Source organism: Thamnophis elegans, chromosome 1, assembly GCF_009769535.1.
Source record: "Thamnophis elegans isolate rThaEle1 chromosome 1, rThaEle1.pri, whole genome shotgun sequence".
In the NCBI taxonomy this organism is placed as follows: domain Eukaryota; kingdom Metazoa; phylum Chordata; class Lepidosauria; order Squamata; family Colubridae; genus Thamnophis; species Thamnophis elegans.
Genome location: NC_045541.1, coordinates 166,819,510 through 166,836,193, shown reverse-complemented (window position 1 = coordinate 166,836,193; position 16,684 = coordinate 166,819,510).

The following is a 16,684-nucleotide window of genomic DNA, read 5'->3' as shown; positions in this document are numbered from 1 at the left end:
AGACATTGCTAAGTGAGGCAGTTATGTGAGTTGGGCCCAATTTTACAACCTCTATTTTCATGGTGAAGGGAATCACTGCTGTGGTAAAACAAAACTGGCTTCTCCCATTGACTTTGGTAGTCCAAATAGCAATAACAATAGCACTTACGCTTTACAGTGTTTTTACAGCCCTCTAAACGATTTACAGAATCAGTCTATTGTCCCCAACAATCTGGGTCCTCATTTTACCCATCTCGGAAGGATGGAAGACTGAGTCAACCTTGACCCTGGTGAGTTCTGAACTGCCAAATGGCAGGCGGACGGCAGTTAGCAGAAGTAGCCTGCAGTACTGCACTCTAACCATTGCACCGCCGTGCCTCATCAAATACAAATGTTGGTCACATGACCCTGGGATGCTGTAAATGGCATGTCATAAATACATACCATTTACCAAGCAATTGATTTTTGATCACGTGACTGGGGGGTGCTGTGATGGTAGTAAGTGTGAGTCGTAAGTTACTTTTCATTGGTGGTGTAACTTTGAACAGTTGCTAAACAAATGATTGTAAGCTGAGGACTACCTATATTCTACAGCTCAATTGGCTTTAGATTTGCTAGTCAAGTTTCATTGTGTGGTTTCTAGTCGTAGTATGGAAGACGAGAAAAACTTGCCCATTCTTTGTTTACCAGATATAATTTCATAAGTTTGAATGATACTTCCTCATATCTTCTGCTAAGCTAAAAAACTCCCATCTGTTGCTAGCTGTCAAATCTCCTGGCACTGGGAATTTCGGCATTCGACTTTTCAGATGCCTTCCCTGAGTCTTATTCCCATTCCACATGAGAAGCTACAATTTAAAAAAAGGATGACAACCGTCTCTATGGAAGCTTCCCCAGTAATTTGGCTCACGCTAGCATTTTTTAAAGTTCCTAGTTCCAGTCAACATGCCAAAAAACACAGATGTATTTGGAAAACTACTTCAACCCTGTTTCTTAACCATGGCAACTTGAAGATTGTCTAAATTTCAAGTCTCACGATTCCCAGTCATGGTGGATGGGGAATTCTGGGACTTGAAGTCCAGAAAAACTCAGAATAAGAAACTGAGGTCTGACTTTTGCCAGAACGGTTGTGAGCCTTGCATTGGCGTTTGGTTTTATGGACTGGGGCTATTAAGTAGCTGTGTTAACACAACCCACTGACCTGTGCATCAATCGCATTTAAGCCAGGTTGTTATTTGACTTCACCAATTGTTGGTTTACTATGTGGAAGGAATCAAGAAAATGGGCCAATTTTGTAAAAAATGGGAGAGAACTGCATAAGCATCCTATGCAGTTTTAAACTTGTATGCTGTTCTTTAGAATTGAAAGCTACCATACTTTTTGGAGTATAAGACGAAGATTTTGAAGAGGCAAATTTTTAAAAAAAGGTTTTGCACTCTGCAGACCTCCCAAAAATGGCCTATTTTTGTGAAAAATGGGCCCGTTTTTTGTCAAAAAAGGGCATGCATATCCTTTAGGAGGCTTGTAGAGTGCTCCTGGGGGCTGGGGGTGGGAACGAGCAAAAAACAGCCCATTTTTCACTCATTTCTGCCCTTCCCAGCTCCCAGGAGCACTCTGGAAGCCTAAAGGATATGCATGGCCATTTTTGCAAAACTGGGCAGGGTTTCAGGAGGCCAAACATGCTGTATTCAGTGTATAAGATGCACCCAGATTTTCACCCTCTTTTGGGGGGGGGAAAGGTGCATCTTATACTCCAAAAAATACTGTAATCCTCGACTTAAAAACCATTCATTTAAGTAATCAGAATTACAATGGCACTAAAAAAAATGACTGACAACCATTTCTCACACAACTCTTACCGCATCCCCACAGCCATGTGATCAAACTTTGTGTCCTGGTACAACAATCGCAGTGACCTTCCCAAGTCGCTCCCACAAAGCAAAGGTTAATACATGAAGGCAGTTTCACTTAACAATGGCAGTGATTCACTTAACTGGGACAACAAAAAGGACCTGAAATCAGGCATGACTCACTTAACAACTTACTTGCTTAGCAATGGAACGTTTGGTCCCTGTAGTGGTCATAAGTCAAGGACTTCCTGTACTGATTCGTCAACATAGGGTGATGGACAGAGTCTGACACACTCAATGTTGAAGGAACCTTAGCAGTCATGTAGACCAGGGATAGTCAACCTTTTTATACCTACCGCCCACTTTTGTATCTCTGTTAGTAGTAAAATTTTCTAACCGCCCACCGGTTCCACAGAAATGGTGATTCATAAAGTAGGGAAGTAACTTTACTTTATAAAATTTATAAAGCAGAGTTACAACAAACCCCTATTGCCCACCATGAAAGCTGGAACGCCCAGTAGAGTGGGCGGTAGGGACCAGGTTGACTGCCACTGATGTAGACCAACCATTTAGTCAGTGCAGGGATCTACTACACCACCTCTACAGGTAGTCCTTGACTTACAATGGTTCATTTAGTGACCGTTCAAAGTTACAGCGGCATTGAAAAAAGTGAGTTATGACCATTTTTCACTCTTACGACCATTGCGGCATCCCCATGGTCACATGATCAAAATTCAGATGCTTGGCAACGAACTCACAACGGGGTCATGCGATTTTCTTTTGTGACCTGACAAAGTCAATGGGAAAGCCAGATTCACTTAACAACTGTGTTACCAACTTAACAGTTGCAGTGATTCACTTAACAACTGTGGCAAGAAAGGTTGTAAAATGGGGCAAAATTCACTTAGCGAATGTCTCAGCGACAGAAGTGTTGGGCTCAATCGTGGTCGTAAGTCGAGGAGGACTGCCTGTATTTGGGGATCACCCAACTCCTGTTCAAAAACCTTCATGAGTGGGCAGTCGTCATGAGCTCTTATTCTCAAGAAATTCTTCTAGATGTTCAGCCTCAAACTTTTTCCTTTTAACTCCTACTTAATTGGCCCTTATCCTGCCTTCAGTTTCAATAGAGATCTGCCTTCCCCCTCTTGCACGGCACAACCTTCTAGATCAGGCGTCCCCAAGCATGGCTGATTGAAGAATTCTGGGAGTTGAAGTCCACAAGTCTTAAAGTTGCCATGTTTGGAGACCTCTGTTCTAGATATTTATAGACCACTATATCTCCTGTTCTGCCTTTTGGAGAAAGTAAATATGTCCAGCTCTTCTAACCATACCTCAAAGAGCTTGGCTTCCACACTAGTTGTTCAACAGCTCTTCTCTTAAATCCACTTGAGTTTTGTATCCCTTTTGATGTTTGCTATATATACCGTATTTTTCGGCGTATAAGATGCACCAAGATTTTGAAGAGGCAAATTTTTAAAAAAGTTTTTGCACTCTGCAGACTTTCCAAAAATGGGCCGTTTTTCGCGAAAATGGGCCCATTTTTCGTCAAAATAAAAAGGGCATGCATAGCCTTTAGGAGGCTTATAGAGTGCTCCTGGGGGCTGGAGGGGCAAAAACAAGCAAAAAACAGCCCATTTGTCATTCATTTTTGCTCTCCCCAGCCCCCAGAAGCACTCTGGAAGCCTCCTAAAGGCTATGCACGGCCATTTTTGCAAAGGGTGCGGGGTTTCGGGAGGCCAAAAATGCTGTATTCAGTTTGTAAGACGCACCCAGATTTTCACCCTCTTTTTTGAGGGAAAAAGGTGCATCTTATACTCTGAACAACACAGTAGACATGTGCATGAACTGCCCAGTGCTTTTTAAACAACATTTAACTTTCAGTTTTACAACCAGCGTGGAACATTTTAAGGGCATTCTCTGTCACACACATCCTGGTGAGTTCAGGCGCCTGGAAGATACTTCCTTAAAATCTTACCGAGCAAATGTACTCTTTTAAGTGCTTGATAATTATTTATTCAAACTTTGCCATGTTAGACCCCACCCCTCCAATATCCCCTCTGCCTGATCTTTACACAGAACACAACAATTAACAAGAGAACAGACAACCAAGGGTATAATGTGCTTCCAAGAATGTGGCTCCCCTTAAGAGGAGGGAGATTGGTTAGAAGGAGCAAAGATTTAAGCTGTGTGCACTCCATACTGTGAACTACGTACCTCTGGCCACCAGCGTTTTAAACCTAAATACATTGTGCAAACTTGGTGTGCATCTGGTTTACAATTCAGGCTATTATTTAATGTTAATTCCATAAACCGTGACAAACGTGTTGCATGAACACACGGAAAGGTTTTTAAGAACTAAAGGCCCAGAATGTTGAACTCTGTGGATGTTGTGTCTTAAATTCTTAAGAAATTGCGTATCCTGGCAGGGACCTGCAGTCCAACAACATTTGGAAGCTGGAGGAGCCAAAGCTGCCAGTGATAGAAGGGACTTGATTGAATTATTGCCTAAAGCTTGCCTGTGGTTTTGTACCAAAACAATCTCTTCGGTGCCAATTTTCTTCCTTTTGTTGTTGACATTCAGTTGTCCTACAGCTGGCGGCCTGGGACTATGAGGCTGCTTATCAGGTTGGATGCAGAAGCCCGCAGCCTTTTGTGATTTCTAATTTAAGAGAGATTTTTTCCCCCTCTTCTCTAAAACTCAAGGAGTAAAATGTGCTAAAACATGCATGGGACCTCAGTTTTTCTAAATGCTTTTAACAGCCTTACAGATTTGCTGCTAATCTGAATATTTTGAGTCATTCTAGTTTGGAGAAAAATTACCTTCAACCTCTTCCTGTTTTTCTCTCATCACTTAACTTTCTCTTTCATAATATAAGGTTGATGGCAGGCTATATATACATTTTTATGCACGTGTAATTTGATTACCAGGCTGTTTTTCTGATCCCAATTTCTCTAAAGTGGCCTGCCAAAAAACAAAATGAAACCCTCAAATTTAGTAATAACAATATGCAAATTTCAAGGACCAAAAAAATAAATAAATGAAAGACAAGATTGGGTACAATAAACCTTTTTAGAGCCACAAAGGAAATCTTGATAGTGGTAGATATTTTGTTTCAAACTTGGCATGAAAATCCAATCTAAAATTAATATGAGCCAACTCCCAAGCTTTCAAGTGAGTTCCTCTATTAAAATAACAGATATTTTAAAAAATTGTGGCAGGCTATGGAACAGAAACAGAAAAGTTAGGAGGAGAAACATAGCTGATGGAACAGAATGACTTGAACAGGTTTCATTTTTAGATAACAGGATTTGAAAGGCTTGCAAACGTACCCAATATTTTAGGGACTTTCAGGGGGTTATTTTAATTTTAAGTGACACACTGGAGACCAAAGAAGTGGGTGGAACTAGAAAAAAAATTGAATGCAAGCTAATTAATGCAGTTAGTACATTTCATCCTCATGCGTTTATTAATTTCACCTTTGGCCAGTTGAAAGTTACTGTTTGATAGCAATATCTAGAGGAGCTTTCATTGCAATGAAGATTTTGGGGTTAAGCCCATGTGACCCTGCAATAACTTGGTATGGTACAGCTAAGTCCTCGAGTTACAATAATTGTTTAGTAACGGTTCAAAGTTACAACAGCATAAAAAAAGTGACTTATGAACGGTTTTCATACTTAAAACCATTGCAGCATCCCCATGGTCAAGGGGTCAGAATTCGGGCACTTGGCAAATGACATGTATTTAAGGCAGTTGCATTGTCCTGGGGTCATGTGATCAGCATTTGTAACCTTCCCAGCTGTCTTCAAAGTCGATGGGGGGGGGAGCAAGGTTTGCTTAACAACCGCATGATTAACTTGATTGGCACAAAAGGTCATAAAATGGGGTTCAAACCACTTGCTTAGCAATGGAAAATTTGGGTTCAATTGTGGTCATAAGTCAAGGACTATTTGTACAATCCTGTTCTATGTATTAACAGTTGGAAGCTTAAATAAAGAAATATTTGCTTCTGCAAAAGATTCCCTGAAGCTTGTTAGAAAGAAGAAGATAAAGAAAATAGTGGTGTGTCCCCATATGGAATTATACAATCCAGCAGTTTAAAAATCAAAACTCTTTCCCATCTTTGTAAAATCTCAGGCTGTGACTGTATAACACACTGGATAAGCTGCCCTACGGGTGGCAAACTCAATTGCATCACATGACTTATCGTTATTTATTTTTTTTGCCTTTGTGGAGCTGGGGTGAATGTGGCCCAGGGATGGGCTGCTACAGGTTCACCAGGGTTTGGGAGAACCCATAGCTAATGTTACGGCCGGTTCGGAGAACCTCCAAATCCCACCCCAGCTGGCTCCGCCCACCCCTCCTGTCCCAGGAGTCTCCACACGCTCCGTTTTGGATGCGAGGTAAGTGCAGGGCCCATGCAGAGGCTCGGGGAGGGAGGAAATGGACCTCTGGAGGAGTTCTGCAGCCTGGGAAAGGCAAAAATGCCCCCCCCCAACCTGCCGTGATGCAGGAGGCTGACTAGGCCACATCCCCCCATGGCCATGCCTACCCAGCAACCAGGCAGAGAATCTGTTGCTGAAATTTTTGAAGCCCACCCCTGGTGTGGCCTGCGCATGGCACATCTGGCCCATGGGTCGCCAGTTTGACAGGCCTGAGCTATCAAGACATAATACAAAACAATAGGAGAGTTGGAAGGGACCTTGGAGGTCTTCTAGTCTAACCCCATGCCTGGGCAGGAAACCCTATATCGTTTCAGACAAATGGCTATCCAACATCTCTTAGTGTGCATGCTAAGTGAATCTAGTTGACATGACTGGCTTATGAGTCAATGTGTCAAGTAAATTTTAAACATTAAGTTACTAAGAACTGGCAGAGATTGAGGTCTGTTAAGCAGTGTTCATGGGAATAAAGCTGGAAGAATTTTAAGATTACTAGGGGGAAAAAGTTCATCCAAAGCTCATCAGTGAATTAACTATTTCCCCAAAGGTATGTACAGGTACTTCTCCACTTAACAACCATTTGTTTAGTAATAGTTTAAAGTTACAACAGTACTGGAAAAAGTGACTTATGTCTAGTTTTCAATCATTGTAGCATCCCCTTGGTCATATGATCAAAATTAGGGCCTTTGATAAATGGCATTTATTAATGACAGAATCATGTGATCATCTTTTGCGGCCTTCTGACAAACAAAGTCAATGGGGAAGCCAGATTCACTTAACAACTGTGGCAAGCACGGTCCTAAAATGGGCAAAACTCACTTAAGAACACACTTGCTCAATGGCAGTTGTTAAGTCTGCAAACTTTGAACCATTTTCTGCAGATGTGCTCAAGGACAGACACAGCACATTTTGTTCTTTCAGGTGGGACCTAATTTAAGAATGCCATGGCCTGTCACGTGACGATCTACTTCCAGAAATGGGTATGGTTGGTTAAAGAAGCTCTGCATTAATGTGAATTAATCCAATATCTTGGGTTCAGATGACACACTGAATTAAACTAACTCCTCCGGGTGCCATCTACCAGCCAATGCCACCTGGCTATTACCCAGGGGAGGGCCTTCTCTGTGGCAGCTCCGGCCCTTTGGAATGAACTCCCCGCAGGGATTCGGACCCTCACCTCTCTCCAGGCCTTCCGAAAAGCCGTTAAAACCTGGCTTTGCCGGCAGGCCTGGGGGTGATGAGTTCCCTCCCCTCTTGACATGTATGGTTGTGCGACTGTTGTTTACTTTTATTATTTGTATTTTGTTTTTTTATGTTCCCCTTTTTCCCCCTTGAATTGTTCGCCGCTCTGAGTCCTCCCGGAGAAGGGCGGCATACAAATAATAAAATTCTATTCTATTCTATTCTAACTACATGCTAGGCTAAAATGTGATGGGGGGGAGGGGGACTGTGAACACCAAGCCCATAAAAGTATTGGATTTACCATATCAATTCATCCCAGTGTGTTTCTCAACCTTAGCAACTTGAAGATACAGTATGTGAATTCCCAGAATTCTTAGTAATAGCTATTATCTTCCCTCCCATTAAAGTAGGTTTTGGCAAACTTGGCAAACTTTAAGACTGGTGGACTCCAGACCCCAGAATTCCCCACCAGCATGGAGTTGAAGGGAATTTTGGGAGTTAAAGTCCACACATCTTCAAGTTGCCAAGGTTAGACTCTCCCGCTGTAGACAAAATCTGTAAGGAGGAAAACAGGTATCTTTTTTCAAATATGTATACGGAAACCAGGAAGGGGGCATCTGAAATCCTGCCCAGGCCTAGAGAGTGCAACCTCACCATTGGGCTGATTGCCTTCACTGGGCACTAACAAAGCTTTGCCCAGGCCAAGTCTTAAAACAAAACCAGAGGGAGACTCTGCCAATTTCTTGAGGAAGGAGGACAAGGAAGAAACAGATTTTATGGATATCAGCCAAAAACAAGGCAGGGAAAGGAAGGGAATACAAGACAAACAAAGGGATTCTTTTTTTGCTGCTAAGAAGCTAGAGACGTTTAAATCACTGAGCAGAATATTTCTTGTTGGGACGGGGGAAAAATCAGCTTGGAAAATCAGACAATAGATCCTGCCAATTACTATTTAGCCAGTAAATCATGATTGAGCTATAGTAAAGATAAAGGTTCCCCTCGCACGTATGCGCTAGTCATTCCTGACTCTAGGGGGCAGTACTCATCTCTGTTTCAAAGCCGAAGAGCCAGTGGTGTCTGAAGACATCTCCGTGGTCATGTGGCCACGCATGACTAAATGCCGAAAGCGCACGGAACGCTGTTACCTCCCCAAAAAGGTGTTTCCTATTTTTCTACTTGCACTTTTACATGCTTTCAAACTGCTAGGTTGGCAGAAGCTGGGACAAGTAACGGGGAGCTCACTCCGTTACACGGCGCTAGGGATTCGAACGAACAACCTTTCTGATCGACAAGCTCAGCATCTTAACCACTGAGCTACCACATCCTTGATTGAACTATAAAGGGTCATAAATATAACAAACCATAGCATTGAGAAAATGGACAAGAGAGAAATACAAAATGGATCATCATTGATTCAGGACTTAAAAAAGAAAGTCCCTCTTCTGCCAAGGCAGGATTAATGTGTGGAATTTAATCCCTCCAACAAGATGTGATGATGGCCGCAGACTTGAGCATGGAGTTCATTTGTGGAATAGGAGAGACCTATTTTTAATCATCATAGCTAAATTGAACGTCTATAGCTAGTAGTAGTCTTTCTCAATACCACTTGGATACCAAAGGCCTTGAATCTTAGCTGTGGCCTTAATTGTGGCCAGCATTGCTTGATAACTGACCATCTCCATGCTTCAGATGGAGCCTTCCTAATAGAATCCTTTTTTATAAGAGGGGGAAATGATGGAGAATGGCAGGGGAAATACATATGGAGGGTCAGGTTAACAGAGTTGGAGGGGACGTTGGAGATCTTCTGATCCAACCTGCTCAAGCAGGAGACCCTATATCAGTGTTGGTGAACCTTTCGGGCACCTAGTGTCAAAATGGGAGCGTGTATATGCATGCGCGTGAGCCCCAGAAACTGGAAGAGCAGTTCCCCAGCGCACGAAGCTGAGCTTCCAGTTCCTGGCGTGCGCATGCGCACCAGTCACCTGGTCTTCCAGTTTCTGGCATGCATGCATGTCCAAAGATCAGCTGGCTGGTGTGCATGTGTGTGCCGAAAACCAGATGCTCAGCTTCCTGGTGTGCGCCTGTGCACCGGGCAACTGCTCTTGTAGTTTCTGGCGCTCCACGCTCCATGCACATATGTGCGGCGGAACCCAGAAGAGCAATGGGTGACAGCTGGCATGCCCGGAGACATGTCTCTGCATGTCACTTCCAGCATGCGTGCCATAGGTTCACCATCACGGCCCTATATCATTCCAGTCAAGTGAATGTCCAGTTTCTTCTTAAAAACTTCTAGTGATGAAGCCCCCACAACTTCTGAAGGCAAGCTGTTCCACTGGTTAATTGTTCTCACTGTCAGGATTTTTTTCCTTGATTCTAGGTTACTTCTCTCTTTGATTAGTTTACATCCATTATTTTTTGTCCTGCCTTCTGGTGTTTTGGAGAATAGTTTGACCCCCCCTTTACTTTGTGGCAACCCCTCAGATATTGGAAGATTGCTATCATGTCACCTCTGGTCTCTCTTTTCATTAAACTAAACTAACCCAATTCCTGCAACCGTTCTACATATGTTTTAGCCTCCAGACTTCTAATCATCTTTGTTGCTCTTCCCTGCACTCTTTATTACATTACATTTATAATTATTGCATTTATGTTATACATTTATATCTATCATTACATCAGTGTTATAGCTGGTGAAGAAGTGAGAAATGTCCTTCTGGGTTCGGCTCCAAGTGGGGAAAAAGACACTGGAGACATGGAGGCTGCTTGGAAAGATGGTTTATTGGTGGACAGGACCACATGGCTTGAGCCCTGAACAGAAAAGGTGACCACATGCTTCAATGTTGGTGGAGAAGAAGAGAAGGGCTGAGGGAGGGGCTTGCTAGGCTTTTTATAACCTGTTCAGCCCCACCTCTCTGTTTCATGTTCCTGTATGTATTCTGATTGGTTGTCAGATTCCCATGGGGCCATGCAGGGGCAACTCTCTAAGCTGTGTTTTGAATCCAGGTTTGGTTGAGTTCTCAGATGCCATGTGGTGAGTTGGGGCCAATATTATCATTCTTTAATCCCATCCCCCCTGGAGCTGAAGTGGAGAAGTCTTTATTATATAAAGGGACTAACTTGGCCTTAATGGCCCATTGACAAAGTGGGGATGGGCAGGAAGCTACAGGCAGCTATTCTGTCTTTTAAAACATGTTTCTTTCTTTTCACATCCAGAGAAATATTCTGCCTTTTCAATATTTCCTAGGATATTTCATTTTTCTGGGAGAGGGCTGGGTGATAACTTCCTACAGAAGGCCATGTGGTATGACACTAGGATTCATCTTTCCTCATAAAAAGTGCCTCTGTTGGTTTTTACATTTGCTTCGCTTTCTGGTGAGCTTAAGAATGTTAAAGCCATCAACTTTCCTTGTATGGGAGTCACCACCTGACAGTTTTCTATTTCTACAGTGCAAACTTTACTCCAAATATAGCTATTGCTCATTTCCTATTTCTCCATACGCATACGGACTAAAAATCCCTAAAACCTTTAGTCTGCCAGTAACAAGCTCCAAAGCTACAGTTTATTTTGACTTTACTGATTTCCTATGGCAGATTTAGTTGTTGGCTTGTAAGGCTCCCTTCTGGAAATAAACTTTTCCAAAAATTAAATTGGAAGAATGACATGAAAGATGTTAGGAGGAAAAAATGTAGAGGCACAATTGCCAATGTTTACAATGCTTAACAAGCCTTCATCCATCTAATTTAAAAAAAAAATAGTTATCAAACAATTTACTTCCATGTTCTAATTCAAGAAGGAGGTATGAGTTTTATTGACATGCAGACATAAGAAACCAAAAGCTAAATCATAAAAGTATAGAAATAATTTTTGGCCTCTTACCCCTATCAAAATCAGCTTCTCTCCATTGACTCCTGATGAATTGGACTTTAACACCCATAATCATCTCCTAGCATAATGACCAAAGATGTATTGCCGTGTTTCCCAACCTCAGCAACTTTAAGATGTGCGGACTTCAATTCCCAGAATTCCCTGGAAGTTGAAGTCCATACATCTTTAAGTTGCCAGGATTGGGAGAGACACTGATGTATTGATTTGATCTGGCATAATTGTCAATAATATGATTTGGAGCAGGGGCAAACCTTTGTAGCCTCCAGCTTCAAGTAAACTATATCTATTATATTGTAATTTTCAGATCATCTCAGTTTTGGAGGCTTGGGAGTTTCACCGATTTTCAACATTTTCTCCATGATTTCCAATGGATAACTCATACCACAGAATGTATGATTGTAAAACTAGTATAGGTATCTAGTATAGGCATCTAGTCCAATCTGTTGCTCAGTGCAGGAATCTAGTAAACCATATTCATAGGTAGCAACCCACCTCTTTTTTGGAAACTTCTATCAAAGGGGAATCTATCGCTATTCTAGGTGGTTACACTGTTTGGCAATTCTGATTGTCAGAAAATTCCTCCTAATATTCAATCTCCATCCTTTGATCCTACAATACTCCTTTTTCTTGGTTCTGACAGTGAGCCCCTCTTGCACATGATAGCCCTTAGATATTTGTAGACCCCCATCATATTTCCAATTCTGGGAGTTGAAGTTCAGACATCTTCAAGTTGCCAAGGTAGAGAAATACTGATTGTTAGGCATTCTTTCTATTACATTCTCTAGATAAGGGGTCCCAACCTCTGGGCTGCGGCCCACTACTAGGCCTCAGCCCACTTGGAACCAGACCACAAAAATGATGGGCAAATGTGCACAAAGCTCCACTTGTGCGAATGGCAGGTATACGCACCCATTTGTGTGTTGGAAGAAATGTCCTTCTGGGTTTAGTTCCAAATGGGGAAAAAGTCACTGGAAACATGGAGACTGCTTGGAAAGATGGTTTAATGGTGGACAGCATTGAGATCCTGGGGAAAAAGGTGATCACATGCTTCCAGATGCTGGTGAAGAGGAAAACAGGGGCTTGCTGAGAGTTCCTGAGTTTTTTATACTCTCTGATCTTTGATCTTGATCTTGTATTCTAATTGGTTGTCAGACTCCCATGGGGCCACGCAGGAGCAACTCTGTAGGCTGTGAGTCTAAGTTTGGTTGAGCATTGCTTCTTCCCAGATGCCCTGTGGAGAGATGGGTAAAGGGCAAAAACTAGCATGCCTTAACTCCATCACACTGGAGCTGAAGGGGGATATCTTTGTTATGTAGAATAGACTGGCCCAGGCTTTTAAAATGGCCCATTGACAAAAGTGGGAGCTATTAAGGGTGAGTCTGTTTCCTGCCTAAAAACGTGTCTCTCCATTTCTTATCCAGGGAAATATAATATTCTGCCTTTTCAATATTTCCCAGGATATTTCATTTTCCTAGCAGAGGGGTAGGTTTTAACTTCCTACATGTGCAAATGGACTTGCGCACTCTTGCGTGCACACCTACCATTCACACGGAACCATCCCCTCCCACCCCGGCCAGGCTGCCAAGCCAGAAAAGCTGGGGACCGTTGCTGTAGAATCCGTTGCTGTAGCGGGCCGTGGGCCAGATGCGTTACATGCAGGCCACGCCCATCCCGGCTCCGCAAAGGCGAAAAACCATTGCGATACATCACTATACGTCATGTGACGCGATCCAGTTTGACACCTGTGCTATAGATCATTCATTAAGAAATATTGAACAGCACTAGGCTAGAATCCTAGGGAAGCCTCCATATTTTTCTTCCAGGCAATTTAGACCCACATGCAGATGGTGTTTGGGTGCAATGTTTGAAACAGATGCACATTCATTTGACCCCAGTACTATCTAGTCCATGTTTATCCATCTTATCTATCATATCATAAGAACCTTATCAAACACTTTGCTGATTTCCAAGTACCCTCTATCTATTAAGGTTAAAAAAGAGATCAGGTTAGTTTGATATGACTTCTTGTCAACCCAAACTAGTTCCCAATAATGATAACATTCTTTCCTAAGCACTCCAATCTGTTTTCTTTTCTTGGACAGATTAAAGTAATTGTGTGGTCCTTTTCCAGTCCTCCTTCTTCTGATATATGAGTATTGCAATGACGTTTGCCCTTTTCCAGTTGTCTGGAACCTTTCCAGTTGTCCAAGAATTTTCAAGAGTTACAATGTGAGATCAGTTTACATCAAGAATTTCAACCTCCTGGAATGTAATTTGTCTGGCTTGGAGACTTGAACTCATTTAAGGTAGCAAGATGAATTCTTATCATTTTTTAAAATAAATCCCGAGCTGCATTCCTTTCTTTTCCTCCTGTACAACTGAGTACGGCTTATTCCTTCTGAGTGAAAATAGAGAAAAAAGAACTTAAACAGCTCTGCCTTCTTTCTGTTCCCCGTTCTTGCAGTGTTTTTTAACTTTCCCTTTGCAACAAACTGACAGTCTCTTGACTTTTCATTTATTTTTGATATTTTTCCCTCAAACCCTTCACATTATATTTTGTCTTCCTTACTACCCCTATTTCATTCTCAACTTTAGCCTACTGATGAAAGAAATGTCCTTCTGGGTTCGGCTCCAAGTGGGGAAAAAGACACTGGAGACATGGAGGCTGCTTGGAAAGATGGTTTATTGGTGGACAGGATCACGTGGCTTGAGGTCCTGAACAGAAAAGATGATCACATGCTTCAGTGTTGCCGGAGAAAAGAGAAGGAAGAACTGAGATGCTGAGTCCCTGGTTTTATGCCTCTCTGACCTTTGATCTTCAGCTTGTATTCTGATTGGTTGTCAGACTCCCATAGGGCCATGCAGGGGCAACTCTCTAGGCTGCGTTTTGAATCCAGGTTTGGTTGAGCTCTCAGATGCCATGTGGTGAGTTGGTAAAGTGCCAATATTATCATTCTTTAATCCCATGCCCCTTGTAGCTGAGGTGGAGACATCTTTATTATGTAAAAGGATTAGTTTGGCCTTCTTAATGGCCCATTGACAAGGTGGGGATGGGCAGGAAGCTACAGGCAGCTATTCTGTCTTTTAAAACATGTTTCTTCCTTTTCACATCCAGAGAAATATTCTGCCTTTTCAATATTTCTTAGGATATTTCATTTTTCTGGGAGAGGGCTGGGTGATAACTTCCTACACTACCACCGCAGGTTCGAGTTAGTTTAGAAACATAGAAACTTTAAAACATAGAATCATAGAGCTGAAAGGTACCTTGGAGGTCTTCTACCCCAAACCTCTCTGCCCAAGGCAGGAGACCTCCCAGTTAAATTGATGTCCAATCTTTTCTTGAAAACCTAGATCAATGGAGCATCCACAACACTGGAAAGCAAACTGTTCCACTGATCTTACTGTCAGGAAATTTCTCCTTAGTTCCAGGAGCTTTTTAATGAGCTTCGACCCATTGCTTCTTGCCCTGCCTTCAGGTGCTTTAGGGCAGTGGTCTCCAACCTTGGCAACATTAAGACTTGTGGACTTCAACTCCCAGACCCAGCTTTGCTGGCTGAGGAACTCTGGGAGTTGAAGTCCACAGGTCTTAAAGTTGCCAAGGATGGAGGCCACTGCTTTAGAGAATAGGACCACCCCCTTTTCTCTGTGATTGCCCCTCAAGTACTGGAAGATAGCTATCTTGACACCCATAATGGTTATTTTCATTAGGCTAGACACACCTAGTCCCCTTAACCATTCATCATGTGGTTAAGGCTCCACGCCCTTTATCCTCTTTGTTGCTCTTCTCTTTACTCTTCTTATAGTCTCAGCATCTCTTTTGTACCACGGTATCCAGAACTGGATGCAGTCTTCCATGTGTAGCCTACCTCTTGAAGTAGAACGTGGTGGTACCATCACTTCTCGTGATCTTGATGCTATCCCTCTCTTGAACCATCCTAGGAAAATTGGCTTTTTTGGGGGGGGCAGCTGTAGCACATTGCAGGCTCATACATAAGCTGTGGTCCATTGGGACACCTAAATCCCTCTTGCAGTTACTACTGTTGAACCAGGTATCACTTATTCTGCATTTAGTTATTTGAATTTTTCCAGCAGGACCTTCCTTTTCTCACCACTAAATCACTTCTTGTTAAATAGGAGCCAGATTCAAGTCTGTCAAAATCTTTCTGGATCTTGAGCCTATCTTCCAAAGTGTTAGCATTTAACAGAATAACAGAGTTGGAAGGGACCCCCCCACCCAAGCAGGAGACCCCACGCTCATGATAGCGAACCTATGGCACACGTGCCAGAGGTGGCACGTGGAGCCATTTGTTAGGGCACGCGAGGTTGAGAATCGGCCCTACGGACAAACCGGAAGTTACCATTCCCAAACTTCCAGGTTCCCCGTAGGTCCATTTTTCACCCTCCGGAGCCTTTATGAGCCTTCCCTGAAGCCTCCGGAGGGCAAAAAACGGACCTATAGGGAACCCGGAAGTTTGGGAATGGTGACTTCCAGTTTGTCCATAGGTTTGTTTTTTGCCCTCTGGATCCTTCAGGGAAGCCTCCCTAAGGCTCCAGAGGTCGCAAATTGGCCCTATGGACAAACCTGAAGTCACCATTCCCAAACTTCCGGGTTCCCTGTAGGTCCGTTTTTTGCCCTCCGGAGGCTTCAGGGAAGTTCCTGAAGCCTCCGGAGGGCCTCCTGGGGGGCTGTTTTCACCCTCCCCAGGCTCCTAGAAAGCCTCTGCAGCCTGGGGAGGGTGAAAAAACTGCACCAAAAGTGGGAGGGGGGGTTGTTGGTCGCGCATGTATGCGCGCATGGGGTGGTAGTATAGTGTGCATAGCATTAGATCCCACAGATTAGGCCTCCTCCGGATTCCATCAGCTAACCAGTGTCGACGGTCGACCCCCCGTGGGAGGGCCTTCTCTGTGGCTGCTCCGGCCCTCTGGAACGATCTCCCTGTGGAGATTCGGACCCTCACCACCCTTCAGACTTTCCGCAAAGCCATTAAGACCTGGCTGTTCCGGCAGGCCTGGGGCTGCTGAGTTCCCAGCCCCACTCGAATGGTTGCGGCTGTTGAGGAGTTTTAATCTGTTTTTTGTAATTCTTTTGTCTTGTCTGTTTTCGTTGTATTACCCCCTTTCCCTATGAGTTTGTTAGTCGCCCTGAGTCCCTCTGGGAATAGGGCGGCATACAAGTTTAATAAACCATAAACCATAACCAACCATTATGGGCGTGGCACACCTGTGTACAACCCCCCTGCGCTCCCCCTGCTTTTGGCATCACTACCCTACGCCATTTCTGACAGATGGCAGTCAGTCTCTTAGAACAGAATAACAGAGTTGGAAGAGTGCTTCTTCCAGTGAAAAC